Source organism: Rattus norvegicus, chromosome 8 (genome assembly GCF_036323735.1).
Source record: "Rattus norvegicus strain BN/NHsdMcwi chromosome 8, GRCr8, whole genome shotgun sequence".
NCBI lineage: Eukaryota > Metazoa > Chordata > Mammalia > Rodentia > Muridae > Rattus > Rattus norvegicus.
Window position 1 is genome coordinate 49,822,338 of NC_086026.1, and position 17,414 is coordinate 49,839,751.

General features: G+C 45.7%; 1 long non-coding RNA gene across 1 annotated transcript; it reads left to right on the plus strand.

Moving 5' to 3' along the window:
* Positions 1-1,839: 1,839 nt before the first annotated feature.
* LOC134480035 (uncharacterized) lies at positions 1,840-10,154 on the plus strand. Its single transcript, XR_010054141.1, has 3 exons — positions 1,840-2,265; positions 6,125-8,229; positions 9,840-10,154. It is a non-coding gene; the product is annotated as an uncharacterized LOC134480035 (long non-coding RNA).
* The last annotated feature ends 7,260 nt before the right edge of the window (positions 10,155-17,414 follow it).

Consider the following 17,414-nt stretch of genomic DNA (forward strand, 5'->3'; position numbering starts at 1 on the left):
AGGCTCATATTTTAAGACACTCTATTTAGCTCGCACTCGTGTGCAAGCTTCATCAGTGTCTTCTCAGCTCTGCTAAAACCACTTAGTGGATGGTGTCCAATGCCTGACTCTTCTTATGATCCCTACCAGCCTCGCTTCAGAGAACACAAGGATGTTCTCTGCATTGGCCCCTTTCATTCCAGGGCTCCCGGCTTCTTGGACTAAGCAGTACTGGTTTTCTCCATGCTCCGGCCCAAAAGTGCCCATTAAGGGACTTGCTCTGATCGTGCGAGCCAATCTAATAAATCCCTTCTTACATTTATATGCATTCTATTCTTCCTATTCCTCTAGAGAGTGCTGATTGGTACAAGCACTACCTCAGGAGAACTGGGTCTCATGGGAATGACTTTCATCTCTCCTAACATCAGCTTTTCACGTCTTAAAAGGGTCCACCACCTCTTAACGTCGCCACATTGAGGACCAAGCTTTCAACATATGAACTCTTGGGAGATGCATTAAACTCAGATCCAAACCAGAGCAGAAAGCAATAAAATTGTGAGGCAAAAGGCTTCCGACGGGATTGAAACCCTTATAAAAGAAACCTAGAGAGCTCCCTTCCCATCAGGACGATGTGTGGATGCTACAAGTGACCTATGCTAGGCAGTAGGCTCTCACTAGACAACAAATCTGACTAGATGCCCCAACCCCTGGCCCTGTGAGGAAGAAATTTCCATTGTTTGAAAGTGACCCAGCTTGTGGCATAGTGTTATTGCAGCCTCAAGAGACTAAGATACTTTGTGTGGTTGCATTTAAAGAGAATGCAACCCACTCAACAACAGCCAGATTCAAGGAAAACTTACAAACAGTAACCATGTCCAGGAAAAGATGTTTTCTCTAGTATTTAGGAAAATGCAAATCAGAACCACAATGAGGTACAGCTAAACATATGCTAGCACGATTGTTGCAGAAAATAAAACATCACGTACTTGAGAGGTTAAAAAAAAAGGACTACAGAAGTGCAAAGCCAATCCTCAGAATCATAGTGTTTGAAGCAACCCTGAGTTCCTTGACAACCCTATATGAAACTACAGGACTCACCCCTAAAAAGGACCCGGAACGTAACATGTATTATCAAGGGTACAGAAAAACTAAAACTTGCGTGCTGATAGCAGAATGTGAAATGCTATAGCCACTACGGCAGACAATGTGGTCATTCCTCAAGATGTCAGCATGTGGTCCTGCAGTTCTACTTCTAGCTATGGACCAGTGTCCTAGTTTTGCTGGTCATTGCCTAATTGCTTATCCTACCACTTAAGGGGCAAGGAGCTAGAGGATCAGAAAATCATGGTCAATCTCAGCCACATATCAAGGATGAGGCTAACTAACCTGGGCTACATGAGACCCTGTTTCAAAAATTTATGGTAAACACACACACACTCACAACACACATACCAGTATATATCACACAAAATATGCTATTTTAAGCTGTTAACGGAGTGCCATTGCAGCATCAAGTGCAGTCACATTGCAGTGTGACCATTGTCATGAATGGTCACCACGCCAGTTCCATTTTCCTGACTTTCCAGCCTTTGGAAACCACCACTTCCTCTCATCGACTGTATGAATACGGCTAACCTAGGAACCTCATGTAAGAGGAATCCTGTAGCATTTGTGCTTTTGTGACAGATTCATTTCACTTTGGAGACGTCATCAAGGTTTGTCTCTGCTGTAGCATGTGACAGAATTTCCTTCCTTATTAAGGCTAATAGAATACCACTGTGTGTGCATGTGTGTCTACTGTACACTAACTTTTATTTGTCCATTCATCTGAGAACAGGCAGGTGGTTTGAGTCCCCCTTTTGGCTATTATAAATATTGTTGGTATGACTATGAGTGAACAAAAATGGCTCTTTTCTGTTTTCATTTCGGTGGTGGCTATCCTGTTTTTTGTTCATTTGTTCATTCGATCATTTGTTTGTTTTATAAACTTGACACAAGCTAGAGTCATCTGGGAAGAGGAACCTCAATTGAGAAACTGCCTCCAACAGTTTAGCCTGTGGGGTAAGCTTCTGGACTAGTGATTGATAGGGAAGGGCCCAGAAACAGTGGGTGTTGCTATCTCTGGGGTCCTGGGTGATATAAGAAAGCAGGCCGTTTGAGCCGTGAGAAACAAACCAGTAACCATCTCTCTCCCATGTTGTCTGCTTCAGTTCCTGCCTTGAGGTTCCTGCCTTGAGTATCTACCCTGACTTCCCTCTGTGGTGGATTGTGACATGGAAATGTAAGGTAAATAAACCCTTTCCTCCCTGGGTTGGGGTGTAGAAATAGAACCCAGGACTTTGGGAATGCTAGGTAAGCATTCTATCAACTGAGCTACATCTCCAACCTATACTTTACTGTGTTTTTTTTTTAAAAAAAAGAAGTCTACGTGACACACTAGATCTCAAATGCACCTTTTTTAAACTTCAAATGTGGCTTTACCTTTACCCCAATGCCTAATTCCATCGCCTACACGTTGTCCAGTGCAGACACCCTGAATATTATTTGTGACTCGGTAAACAAATACACTAGCAAAAATGGACACATTAATATTTATTTTCAATTAAGACAAGGGCCTCCCATTACCCAGTAAACAGCAAGCATACTATTAATTGGCTTAACCGTCTGGAGAACACATGCAAGTTCAGCTTCTGGACTCCTAGCAATTCCATGGTCCCCATTCTGGTTTAACTCAACATACTGTCTGTGTCAGCACATGAGAACTGGTCTCACCTTTTATAGGTGTATTTCAAATATACCTTATGAGTAGAGACAAGTCAAGACACTTTCGTCATATCCTTCTGTTCTAGAAGCCCATAGGGGTAGTTGGACAAAAGCAGAAATCATTTTGACACAGAATATAAGTTTTAAATCATTCTCTCACCCCATCTGGTTGATTTTTATGTTCATGTTTTCTTTGACCATCCCCATCCTCATTGTATCCACAACCAAACCCATCACTGCTTAGTACCTGACTGCAGTCTAACCTGCTAACTGGTACCTTCCTTGTCTCCTTCAGATTTCCCTGCATCTTACTCTATTCCCCATGAAGCAGCTAGGCTAACCTCCCATGCTATGCATCTGATTATATTACATCCTGACTCAGAATCTTAAGTGGCCTCTCACTACAGAAAGACAAAGACTATTGGCCTATCCTTGCCCAGTCTGTCTCCTGCACAAACATTTAAGTCTCCGATGAATCTCCTTTTTCCTTTTCTCTGGCTCTAGCCAGAGACTATGGATTCCTTCAGAAGGAAGAGCAGTCAATACTCTTAACCTCTGAGCCATCTCTCCAGCCCATCTGTTTAATTCTTATTCCTCCTTCCACTTGACTATGGTGCAGGTAAACTAAATTTGGCCTGAGGCTACTGCCACATTTGAGTCCTTCAAAGCTAACTGCAGCCTAAATTTGTGTATGTGCTGACAGCCCAACTTACGAACATAATTTGTAACCAATCAGTGGCAAATAAAAAATATCAGCGGACCAAACTATTCCTGAACGAGGCAAGCGCCAAGTGCTTAGTATACTTACACACATTGCCCTGCTCAGGTCTGAACCTTTGCAGGATCTCGGGCGAGGGGGGTGCTCCACTCATGGTAACCTCACATAATAACTGAAATTCAGTAGGCAGATTTCTGGGGTTCATGTTTTATTTAAAGACTTGGTCAAGGTGCTATAGGTCTCTAACTTGAGGTTTCTTCAACTTGTTTTAATATCTCAGGATCTCCACTGTGGTGTGGTTCCTGTTTTAAGAATGGGGGGCAGGGGTTGGGGATTTAGCTCAGTGGTAGAGCGCTTGCCTAGCAAGCACAAGGCCCTGGGTTCAGTCCCCAGCTCCGAAAAAAAAAAAAAGAATGGAGGGAAAGCTCGATGAAGAGAGACTTATCTGAGTCTCGAGGAAGGCTTGTACTCAGTGTACAAAGAAGTCTATGACCAACGTGTTGAGCACAGTGCATGTGAGGGCTGGTGAGTGGCTGAGCACACACACATGAAAAAGATAAGTCATGGCACCAAGCAACTACATCCCACAAACATAAGAAAGGCTCCCAGCTACTGCTGCTTTAGAAACAAAGCCAAAACGTGCATGCAGAACACAGCGAAAGATTTCAATCCGACTCAGGCAGGAAGGAAAAGATTTTGGGGGAGCTGTAAAGCTGAATGGGGTAGTAGGGGGGATGGCCACATGGACCTTTTTCAAGAAAGAACATAACATCTAGATCCACAGGAAGCTCTCTGGGGGCTGTACAAAAGCCACCGAGCGTCAGTCCTGTCTTTCAGCACCAGATAACTGCAATGTTTTCAACATCAGCCACTGTGTGTGGCTGTCCAGTGGTACTACTCCTGTGAGCTGAATTTACCTACTCTTTCCTTTCATTACTGACCCTGAAGGGATCTCGGTTGACCAAAACAACCAGTTAAGGAGAGAAATTATGCCAACAACAGACAGGATTATCTGGGGATGCATTGTTTCCTGTTTAGAAGGAACTGGTGGCCTCGTTCGTAGTTCTACTCTTAGGGAGTAAGTTTCCAACACCTGGCGTTGTCTCTATCCCCATCAACTGAGTTTGACCCCTTGAGGACACAAACAAGGTCAGGTCTCCCCAGGACACAATATGGGGGAAGAGGTAGTAGCATCAGGCAGATCTGGCATGAACCACAGTAGAAACCACTAGTCATAATCGTGTACTCTTGTGGGGTTCGGCATGTTTTGTATGCACTGCCTCACTTGATCTTCACTAGGTGGCAAGGAGAATTTGCTTTCTGCATTTTCTAGAGAGGGCACTGAAACACAAAGGGGCTAAGGCACTTGTTCAAGTCATCTGCTAGGATTTGAACTTAGGTGATCTCGTTACAGAGTCCATGCAATCAATCACTATGGAGAACTGCATGGGAATTGCATTTGGTTAGTCAAAAGTATGTCCAGAACCCAGCATGTCCTTGGAACTGGTTTCGGAACCAGAGATGTAGCATCAGTCAGGGAGAAACTGTGTCCTTCAGAATCTAGCATTCAAGCAGGGCAAGTGCCATGATGACAGGTAAATTAAGAAAGAAAATGGAGGTTCTAGAACCTGGAACTCTCTTGATAAAATAAAACTGGGTAGCCTAGGAGTCAGCAGGGCAAGGAGGTGAGCAGACAGTGCAGTCAACGAAACACTCTCTGAGGTAAATTGGACATGGAGGCGCATCGATGCAGAGGTCAGAGAAGAAAAATGTTCCACCCGGAATGGACCTTGGTCATGGAGCTCCTGATACACGATCAGCTCAAAGAGCTGAAGGGAAGACAAAGGAGATAAGAAACAAATGGTGGGAACTTCCAGCACACCGGGGCCATGGAAGAGAAAGCGCAGGAGCCGTGGGAGCTCAGTGAAACACTGGGGAAGGTGCTGGGGACAGCTATGAGGAGAGAGAGCTGACAGTGGGGCCCTGGAGAAGGATGACTGCAAAACTGGGACAACCCCCAAGTGTGATCTTTGGCAAGAATACCAGGTACTAACTGTTCTCCGTGGCTGGCAGGAGTTGAAGGAAGCCTCATGTCAGAGCTCTAGTGTGGAGCTGCTCATTCTGTGAACAGCATCCCCCTTGCTAAGTCCTGCCCTCGTTCAGATTTTTTTAATTCTGAGACCTGTTCCACCACAGATTCAGGGGGTGTGCGGGAGGGATCTCTCTTGGAAGTACATGTGTGCTTCAAAGGGTGGGAGGAAGAAGCCTGAACTCTCCTAGTCTCCTAGATTCTGTCTAGAATCTTCTAGACAGGGCTAATAGGGTGAACACTTGCCCTACAGTTCTTTAATGGCAAAACAGACATTAGGAATTCTTGCAGACACCCCTCCATACAGTCTAGAGCTGACCTGAATACAGCAATTCATCAGCTAGGGAGAATTCCCAAGAAGGATAAGGACAACATACTAATTGAAGGCAAGGGTTTTAAGTTGGGCTTCAACACTTGCTGGCTGTCTCGTCTATTTAATGCTCTAAACTCGGTCTCCTCATCTGAGGTACGGAGATAAGGCCCACATTCCAGGTATACTGCATGATCAGAGCAAAGCAGGGAGCTGGGCTCTGTCTAAGTACTTAGTAAGTGTTACTCCCCACTCTCTATTGCAGACTGACTGCCAATATCACATGACTTAAGACCTCCACCCATGAAGGATTATGATGCTTTGAAAAGGAAGATGAAAGATCAAAGGCACCAGAGTGAATAGGAATGGGAACAATACTAAGAACATAAAGATTTGAAGGCTAAAGTTTATATAAAAGGTTATTATTAAAATATTTTCAAGGACAGGGGGTGAAGGGCTACAAGATGGAAACAGCGTTAGAACTACCATGATTCCCAGCATCCTCTGCCAAATATTAACTCAAGCTCACACATGTGCTAGCATTGCCCTTAATCTCTGTTACAAGTCTCCAGGGTCTGTATTTCCCATTTTACAGATAAAGAAACTGAGAGTAAGGGACCAAAGGCGAACAGGCAAAATGAGCTGGTGTTTATTTGAATCCAATATCAATGGTCTCCACTCCATAACCTGTCAATAAAACCCCAAGGAAGCCTGTCTTACAATGATAGATGTAATGGGCTCTACAGGTCTATATGCATCCCCCACCTTATAGCTAACTCCGTATGTCAGTTCTCACAGAGTAACTATCTGGTCCTTTGTGACTGACACGGGAGTATGTCTGTATCATTTCTGAATGGTGAGGTCTCTTTGTGTAGCATAAAGAATGCTGGTGGGAAAACAAAGAGGAGTGATTCCTTCCATTCATGCTGAGAAGTCGACTGGGGATTTAGCTCAGTGGTAGAGCGCTTACCTAGGAAGCGCAAGGTCCTGGGTTCAGTCCCCAGCTCCGAAAAAAAGAACCAAAAAAAAAACAAAAACCAAAAAAAAAAAAAAAACATGCTGAGAAGTCATTGCACCAAACAACAGAAAGGTTCTCTTTACAAAGGAGGAGAGAGCCAGGCGAGGCACCATGGAGCTGTCTAGAGGAAAGGCGTAAGAACGGAGCGTGTGTCAGCAAAAGAATGGAGATGAGGAAGCTTCAGTTGTGTTCAGAATGGGGCGTACAGCAGGGTGCAAAGAGGGCATCCAGCCTGGAAGAGCAGGCTACGGTGCCTCTCGTGACATGATTTAGATGTGGTTTGTCCCCACCAAAGCTCCTTTTGAAGTCCTAACTGACACTGTGGCAGTACTGAGAAGGAACTTCAAGAAGTAGTTGGGTCTTTAAGGGGAATTAACGCAATTCTCCCAAGATTGGATTAGCTGCCGTGAGAACAAGATGTTCTAAGCCAAGGCAGCCACTGGTGCCTTAGCTCCTCCACAGATCACTGCGTGTTTGCGGTCTTGTCGTGATGTATCCTGAGCCCTTTACCAGATGAAGCTGCCTTGTCTGGACTTTCAACCACCAGCACTCGGAGCTAAATAAACTTCTTCCCTTTACAAATTGTCCGATCTCAGATTTTCTATCTGTAGATAGAATGTCATACCAGATGTAATATCAGAAAACAGATTGAGAAAAAAGGATTGGCAGTGAGAGGCACTAAGGGTTTCGTGGCAGGTGAGCAGCCTGACGTTACCTATATTTTAATGTATTCTCTTCACTGCCTGGGACCGAGCATGCCAACACAGTGGTATAGCACTTGCCTGATATGCATGGAGCCCTAGGCCTGAAAGGAAAATAAAAAAGATCATTAACTTGGAACACGGAAGTAGGAGGATCAGGAGGATCACGTTGAAGGCCAGCCTTGGTTCTATGTGACCTTGTCTGAAAGTAAACAGTGACAAAAAAGAGGGGAGGAAACGGTCACTAGAGCTGATGGTTGCACTTGTGACACAGAGAGTGAAAGAGGCGAAGGTGTGGCCATGACATTCTGTCTATGCGGAGTTTCGGGCAGTGAAAGGGGACATTTCAGGGAAGCTGTTGGGTTTGGTCCTTCAAAGAACTCATAGTACATCCCCATCTCTCCTGACATTCTCTCAAGTTTCTGATGAGGAAGCCTGCTGGGGAACAGCAGGACCTTCATTTCCACAGCACTGAAAGGCCTGGGTATTTTATCGGTTGAACAAATACTTTAGAGCCAGAGTTTGAAGTGCAGACGGAAGTCATTGTCTCTAGTACTTGGGAATTCATCAGCAGACAGCCAACAGTGAAAGGCCGAGAACAAGATGGACTGATTAAGAGGACAAGGCTCCGATCTCTTCCTGGCAAATCATGTATGTATTTATAATGCCTTGTGTTTGGGTGCTAGGCATGCAGGGGTGGGAAGCAAAGAAACATCCCTACTCCCCAAGGGGTCTCAGGCTAGTGCGGAGGATGGAAAAGTAAATAAAACCTATAACAAAATAAGAAAGTCATAATAGTGGAGACTCCAAGGGTCATTTAGAAGGAAGTGCAATGAATGAATGTCGTCTACGTCATGTACTGAGCGAGTTCTAAGGAGGAACGTCCTAGGCTGAACACAGTATGCATCTTGAATGATATAAGTTGGTAAATCATGGAGAAGCAATGGTTTCAGGCTGGGGAAAGTGTGTGCAGCAAAGAGTAAGGTGACAAGGTGCTGTGGGCGTACAGGTGGCTTCATTGACGTTCTGCTGAAATGAAGGAGATAGTGCTGTGTGGCATCCACAACAGAAGACTACTCAGACCCAGGTCCAAGTCAATAGAAAATCTTGGTTAGCCATCTGGAGACTACACTGGGTGTTCAGTACCTCAGAGCAGTCCCAACGCTTTCTCATGGTGAGCTTTTAAGCACAAAACCACAGCCTGCATTGACACACTTCAGTTAGCAAGAACAGTTACTCAGAAACAGAACTACAGGAGTCAAAAGGCAAGGAGAGGACATCTAGAGACTTTCACGGAGCTATGGACTTTAATGGGAAGGACTTTGTTCTTGTTGGCAGGTGTTGCTGGGTTCCCAGGTCTAGGTGGTAGGCAGTTCCATGGTGGCCTCAGTTGTACCAAAGGAGTCCTGGGACAATAAAGAATAAAGAAAGCAGAATCTGGAGAGGTAGACTAGAATCTGTCACAGTGGGGTTCATGTGTTATGTAAATGAGTTCAGAGAGCTGGTAAAATATTGTAAGTATAAAAGTGATAGACACCATTATATTTGTATTTTAGAACCATTACTCTGGCTGAGAAGATAACACTGAGCGTAGCTCAGATGGCTTTGAGTGTTGGCTCCCAAACTCCAGACAGTTACATTAACGAACTGGAGTTGATATACTTGGAAAACATTGACACCTTGAACAGTGGACTGGGGCATCAGGAGGAGGGGACTCCTCTTAGTCAGACTTTTCATCGCATCAGAAACTGTCTGAGGGTTAAAAGCATTGTAAGGGGGGACTGGAGAGATGGCTCAGCGGTAAAGAGCACTGACTGTTCTTCCAGAGGTCCTGAGTTCAAATCCCAGCAACCACGTGGTGGCTCACAACCATCTGTAATGGGATCTGATGCTATCTTCTGGTGTCATCTACAGTGTACTTATATAAAAAAGCATTGCAAGGAAGGAAGATTTGTTTGGGTTCCTGGTTTGGAAGTTTTAGTTGGGGGCCAATTAGTCTCATTGTTCTGGGGGCCAGGAGGCAGAACTATCATGGCAGGGAGCATGGCTTCTCATTTCCTGTAGCCAGGAAGCAGGAAGACAGAGAGGGAGGGCCTGGCAAAATATACAGTCCCCAAGAACATGTTCCTTGTGACCAAATTCCTCTAATGAGGTCCTACTTCCAAAAGTCTTAGTTCTGAAAATTTTCAACACTTCCCAACAATGCCTAGAAAACTATTAATCCATCAAAAAATTAACTAATTCCCCCTCTTGTACCTCAGCTCTCACAATCAAACCACTCCCCACTCCCCAGAGCTCACAGATTGGAAACTGAGCCTTTAAAACCGTTCTGTGGGGAGATCCACAACAACAGCCAGAGACTGCTAATCTCCGAGGTGAGTACTGCTAAGGGGGTCAGAGAAGTGGGAGGGTCTGACACTGGTCAGAAGGCAGACGCCATGCTCAAGGTTTCAGAGATGAAACATCTTCAAGAGATGACGAAACCTGGAGTGTATTCATGGGTGTGAATGGTTGAAGTGGGCTAGAAGTGACCGATTGGCACACTGAAGTTCACTCTTCAGACCTTTTCTGATACAGGGAGGGCAGAGAGAGTCTGAGTCTCCTACTATGTGGCAGATGAAATCTGCAATAGTATTAGTAATGATAACAATAATAATGTTGATAAGGATGATGTCATAGAAGGGCATGGTTCTAAAAGGAACAATGTCCCATTAGTATTCACAAGCGTAGTTTGGACTTGAGGTGCCTGCCTGACTGGTACCTGGGATGTGAGGGAACAGCATGTTCTGGAGGACACGAGGTGGATGAAACTTCCCTGGGAAGGGCAGAGTTCCATTCAAATCAAGTGAGCAGGATTCCAAGAAGAGCTGAGGACCTAAGGGGTTGGTTACTTTGGAGTGCACTGGTCCAGTGTGCCAGACTAGGAGGAGGCTGAGTTGGGGAGAGCTCAGGCAGTGTGAAGATATGAACGCTGCTCACACATGAAATCTCCATCCTGTCATCTGCCTTAGCAATCCGCCTTTGGAGGTCTCACCCTCTCCATCCTCTCTCCCAGTAAGCAGACAAGGCCTATTGCCTTTGGTCTGTAAGTGACACTCTAGCATCTCCCATCTGTGGTTTCCAATGTGCATCCTGGGATGGCCTCCTGTCTACCCTCTGCGTCTCTTGCCTTGGCTGCCCTTCTCCACCCTCCAGTACCCGTTCCATTCTGTTTATGCTCCACATAGTTGTCCCTGCTACTCTCCACTCGACATCCCTTGGTGATGCCTCTACCATTCCAGAGCTCACAGTCTGACCCACCGACGTGGCTTCCAGAGTCATTCATAGGCAGGATCCTGGGCTGCTCTGTTTAGCTTTGCCATTCACCCTCCTCCTCTAGGACTCTCTCCTCTAGTAACACCTCTTATTTACAGCTCTCAGAACCTGTTACTATAGCCTCATGCCTCCAGCTTTTGTGTATCCCTCTTCACCTGCCCACAGCTTTCCCACGTCCCAACACCCCAGTCCTGATGGAGCCCATTCCAGAATCCAGTGCCAACTCTTCTCTGAGGTCAACTTCCCCTTTTCTGAACTGTTTCAGGGGCCCTTTCTCTTCTGCTCACCTTCTATTCTGTACGGCATCCTCTGACAGCAATTACACACCACACTAAATGCATATATTTAATCTCCCAACCTGAAAGTAACTAATTTTAGAAGAAGAAAAAACCCACTTCCAATGCCAACATCCAGTGCCTATAGAATTAGTCCGTGTAATATATTTGCAGTCTGTGTAATATATTTGCAGACTTAAAGGTATTTTAAAAAGTACTTTTTTAAAAAGCATTTTAAAAAATTAAAAATTGCAGACCGAAAAAAGAAAAAATAGAGTCTGTGTAATCTATTTGCAGACTTAAAGGATTATCCAGTCACTGAAAGCACGATGCAAATGAACCAGGTTCTAAGTTCCAGGAAAAGCCTCCACAGTCATGTGCTTTGAAGCCAGTAGCCTATGTTGATATCTTGCCAGACCATCTATCCCAACATGGTGCCTCCTTTTTTTTTTTTTCTTCAGTACTTTTTGATCATGTTTCCCTGCTCCATCAGCTCCTCCTAGATCCTCCCCCACCTCCCTACCCACCCAATTCTATGCTCAAAACTACTAAAAATTTAAAAATAAAAAACCCACAAAACCAAAATTCAAAACAAACATACAAAAGACAAGTGAGACCAAAAAGAAAAGAAAAGGAAAGGAAAGAAAGAAAGAAAAAAAAGAAAGAAAGAAAGAAAGGAAGGAAGGAAGGAAGGAAGGAAGGAAGAAAGGAAGGAAGGAAGAGGGAGGGCGGGAGGGACTGAGAGAAAGAGAGAGAGAGAGAGAGAGAGAGAGAGAGAGAGAGAGAGAGAGAGAGGAAACAAACAAAAACACTTACAACACACACACACACACACACACACACACATCCTGTTCATTTTATCCTGGCCAGTACTCCTGGGCCTGGGGGGTATTATATTGAAGAAAACCAATTTTCTCTGTCCAACTGCAACTAGCTTCTTGGTTAAGGACGAGACCCAAGTCTACTTCCCCCGTCAGTGCTGAGATCTTGTCTGGCTTGAGCCTGTGCAGGTCTTGTGCATGTTGCCATAATCACTACGGGTTCCATGGTTTTGTTTTGTTTTGTTTTTTAAGAAATTTTATTTGCTTTTGCATAGGGGTGCTTTGCTGTTTTGCCTGCATATATGTTTGTGTACCCCGTATGTACCAGGTGCTTGAGGAAGATCCCTGGGACTGGAGTTCCAGGTTATGAGCCACCATGCGGGTGCCAAGAATCGAAACTGGGTCCTCTAGAAGCACAGCCAGTTCTCTTAACTGCTGAGCCTTCTCTCCAGCCCCCGATATAGAAATGGAGTGGAAACATAGTCCCTGACTGCAAACAGTGTATGCAGTCCAGGCAGTCTCTCTGCAACTGTGCTTTTCCCGCCTTCCACTCCTTCTGTTACCCTGAGAAGTTCCAGCACCCAGATCATCCATTCGCTCACCGGTCAAACTGTCACAAGTCAAACACTGTGCTCTCTTTTGTAATCAGAGGCTTCTGGAAGGGTAGGAATGTGGTTAGTGTGGGTTGCACTCTATTGCATAAGCAGGGCTTTTTAAGAATATAAGAATGGACTCTCTCTCTCTTTCTCTCTCTCTCTCTTCCTCTCTCTCTCTCTCTCTCTCTCTCTCTCTCTCTCTCTCTCTCTCTCTCTCTCAAACATCAGATGTCTAAGATGACTGGCCTCCAGGGACCTTTCCCTAAAAGGGCCTGATGGACTATTGCAGGTCCCCAGGCCTCCTGTATTCTGAATCTTGGTGTACTTGAGTCAGAACCAGACAAGTTGACATTAATTGCTCTCTAATTGTTTCAAGCACGCTATTTTTATCTTGCCCAGTACACTGTACTGCAGAAGAGCCTGGTCCTTTGCTTTCCCATCACTCCGAGCTCCCTCCCGGCATTTAGCAGAGGCTTGATGATTGATTTTTCTACGAGCTGTAATTATTTTCAAGGCTGCCCAAGAAGATGGGTCTCCCTGTCATGTTGTCTCTGCTTCTTTCCCTGAAATCCCCCTCCTCGCCCGCTCGCTGGCTGGCTGGCTCTCTAGCAGCATCTCCCACTCACTCCTTTGTTGGTGTCTGGCTTGTTCTCATCCAAACACCTCTCCATTCCCCCTCTCTCCAAAAGAACAAACCGTATTTCACCTATCATCCACACCACCGAGTTTCTCTCCGGCAAGAACCGTTATTCCCATCGGCCACCTCAGGATTAGTATTTCTCTCTCCGCCAAACTTGCTAAATACTCGCAGGGCCTACTTGACTGAATGAAGCCTTTGCTTTGAGTCAGTGTCTGTGCTCCCAGTTTCATTAGCTCAATAAACAGTTAAAGGTGGGGGAAACAGGATCGCAGAGCGGATGCATGCGTTGACGTGGAGTGACATGGTTCTGCCTCCCATTGTACGTCTCTCTCTCATGTTCTCACTGACCCACTGTGAGGGCTGGGAACAAATTCGCAAGGAGGGGAGAAGGGGAAAGTACTGGTCGTTAGTGTTCAAATCAACTCTCACTCGCCTAGAAAAGTGGATGCAGAACTTCAATGATGAGGCTGAACTCACTTCATATCCATGGGGGTCTGAGTCACAGCCACAGCACTTTACGTGTTACCACTTGAGGTGTGCATGGTTCTGAGCTAATAGTACTCATGCTCTATGACTAACAGTGTTATCATCTCGGATGGACCAATTCTTCCTTACCATGACCCCATCACAAACGTCCAGTCAACTTCTTCCAGGATCCAAGACAAAAGAAATCCAGCTGCTAACTGAACTTGTGGATTTGTTTGTGTTCCGTGGGAGGGGAGACAGTCTGAGGAGGAGACGCAGGATGATCTTAGCTTTCCCAATATCGCTATAGGACGATGAGAATTGACCTGGACTTCTCTGTTGGCTCAATCCAATCCTGCCCAACAAAGCGTACTCCACAGACCACTTCTCCCTTCCTGCCAACCGAGAGAGTGATCGGATCACTTACAGATTAGGCTGTACAGGTGTACAGAGTAAATGACTAGAAACCCAGGACTCCGTGATGGCCAGGCACCCACTATGTGCTCTTGCTTATGGAGTTTTGAATTCCTCTTCTGAAAATGGGATAAGAAGATCACTTCTGATGGAGTAGCTGTGATGGCTCAAGGAGAGCAAGTTTCAGAAATGCTTAGCCCAGGGCCTGGCACATAATTACTGTGCAGCAAACCGTGGCGGAGACTGTAAGTGAGGAGATTCAAGGGCAGCACCGTGGCCTCGGCAGGACACCTTTACAGGTGTCTGGTTCTCATCTTCACACCCACCCCTCAGAGCACAGTGCATGGCAATGCAGACTGCAACTGAATTAGCCTATATGCGTCTTGTTTGTTAATTATTGATCTATTATTTTATTTGTTTGTTTATTTGTCTTTGAGACGGGGTTTCCCTGTGTAACCCTGAAACTCACTCTGTACATCAGGCTGGCCTCAAACCCCAAGATCTGCCTCGCTGGAATAGAAGCCCTGAGCCTCCACTGCCCGTCTTTCCTGTATGACTGACTCTCAATCGGGCAAATTTTCAGAGACCACATCTTCTTCAGAAAAGCTGGGTCCCCATTGTCCTCCACATCCTGGAGGAGTCCTGCCTCACAGTGAGAAAGCAAAAGTGTCAACTGCTCCCTTCCTCAAACTCAGACACCACACTCAAATGGTTGTTGGCTCTGCCTTTCACCACGCGACTCAGACACCACACGCTCAGATGGGTTCCTAATTAATGTCAAATGATCGCTGTCCTTCAGATGTGTGCTACTCTGTGCACAACTAATTAGCTGTTCTGAACATTCCGGGTTCAGAGTGGAGCCGGGGTGATCACAAAGCCTTGGTGGCTAAGGGCACCCAAGGCTCTATTATGTTGAGTGAACTCTTGCCCATATGGGTCTCCCTATCCATAGAGACGTTGCTAGAGACTTTCTAACTCTTAGGATTATCCTAACTGGGGCGGTCATGATGAGCCCGCAGGAAAGTGATCTAAATGGAAGAAAGAACACAGAAAGGCACATCATAACTACTTTTTCCTTTTGACAAAAATGACATGTAAGTGTTGGGGGTGGGGGGTGGGTGGATGGGTGTACAAGCATTCTCACAATGGGTGGACACCCGTGGTTTCTAAATCATGGACTTTGGACACACGATACTTTGTGACACACACACACTAGTCTTTAACTGTGGGGGAAAATAACCTTCTAAGAGTGGGTCACACTCATAGTGACAGGGCCACGTTTAAAATCCAGTTTTTAAAAACTAGGGAGAGAATCCTCTTGAGGGACTTTGGATATGACCGGGTGTTTAAAGCATTCGTCCCAAGAGCATGGGGACTAGAGATCAGAACTCCAGAATTCATATAAATAACAAGTGAGCATGGCGGCCCACCTGTAATCTTGGCCGGGAAAGACAGAGATGGGATCTCCCAAGCAAGTTGGCTGGGGAAACCAGCCATATTGGTAAGCTCTCAATTTGACCGAGAGACACTGCCTAAATGAATAAGGTAGAAGTAATGTTTAGAGTAATTGCCAGCATCAACCTCTGTGCTCCACGAACACCTGTTCCATGACCAGGCGAACACACACACACACACACACACACACACCCTTATACATACATGCCCGTGTACATACAGAGAAAGAGAGAGAGAGAGAGAGAGAGAGAGAGAGAGAGAGAGAGAAGAAAACTGAGCCTAGTGCCATATGCCGGTAATCTCAGTATTCAGAGGAGGGAATATCAGTAGTTTGTAGCAGTCTGAGCTACATAGCAAGTTCAAGATCAGCTCAGACTACATGTGAGGCCCTGTCTCAAAAATAAACAAATACAGAAAGTAAATAAATTAATTAAACGAATGAATCCAAATGACCCAATTTTCCAAATTCAGGATCCACTCTTTTCTCTCTCACACACAGAAACTGTATGGCTTGTCTGGCCAAGGTTGTCTCCCCAACCTTATCACCCATTTTGCTTTTCTGGTCCCCTTTCAGCTCTCCCTCCCCCAACCCCCGCCATCTCCTTCAGCTCCCCACTGCTTTTAACACAGGCTGTCCTCCACCACATCTCCCCAAGACCTGCACCTTCCCCTTCCTAGACTAGCAGCATGGGCTTTTGGCTAAGCAGTGGAATATTTCTCGCCAATTTTCAGGCTAAATTTTCCGCTCTCTTTTCTCCCTCATCTCCAGTTCCCCCAAGGTAATATAATTATTTTAATGGGAGCTTTCTGGGAAGAATAAGCTACTTTCAGATCACACCAGAGATAACCTGCTTGCTCCACCTCGACTGGGAGTTGCCCCAGCAACCGCTCTGAAAGAAGCTTGGATGATCACATGGGGAAGGCCAGGAGGTGGGGAGATTAATATAGACTAGGGTTGAAAGGTGGGGGAAGCAGGAAGAAGCAGTCATGGTATGGGCATAGGTAAGATCAAGTACGCTATCACGTTGCAGTTGGAGAGCTGGTCTCTTTTAGACAGGACAGAGGGACCAAGTAGACACAGGCATCTCTGACAGCACAAACCTACAGTGTCTGCCACCCCTCACCGAGAGCCTTTTCTTCCCATCCACAGCTTTCAGGCCACACAGGCAGCTCAGGTGGCTGAGTCACAGGTGGCTCCTGAGAAGTAATTTTTGATTTACTGCCAGTTTCCAGGCAGGAGAGGGGTAGCTGACACTACCTTGTTTGAGCGTTTGCTGGGGAATCAATTGCAGAAGGATGTTTATTCCACACTCTTGACAGGCGGGAGCCGTCCTCCAAGACTGCATGATAGATAATGACTGTGAGGCTCTGTCTTTAGCACATGAATCATATCTGGCACGTAAACTGTACCACCCTTTGCTTGCACACACACACACACACACACACACACACACACACACACACACACACACACACACAAGAGAAAGAGAAAGAAGAGAAATTGGGAGCAAGTGGACAGAGGAGAGTCTTTGTTTCCAGATACCACAGAGTGATACAAAAGCCCAGAAAGAAATAACGTAACACTGTACAATTTAACAAGACACCAACATCCCCCTCCCTATCTGCCTGGGATAGGAAGCCCTCCAGTTCCTTCCTCACCCCAACCTAATATCTGCTGTTCAGTCTTTCCATGTGGCCTGTCTGTGACACTATTTGGGGTTCAGGAAGCAGAGGTTAGAAAAGTACTCTGAACAAGTAGCCTGGGTGTTCAAAGCCTCCCATGACTAGAGTTGATCTGCCTTCAAGATTTACTTAAAATTGATTCTGAGTCCCCACGCTCCTTGCATTGTAAGGT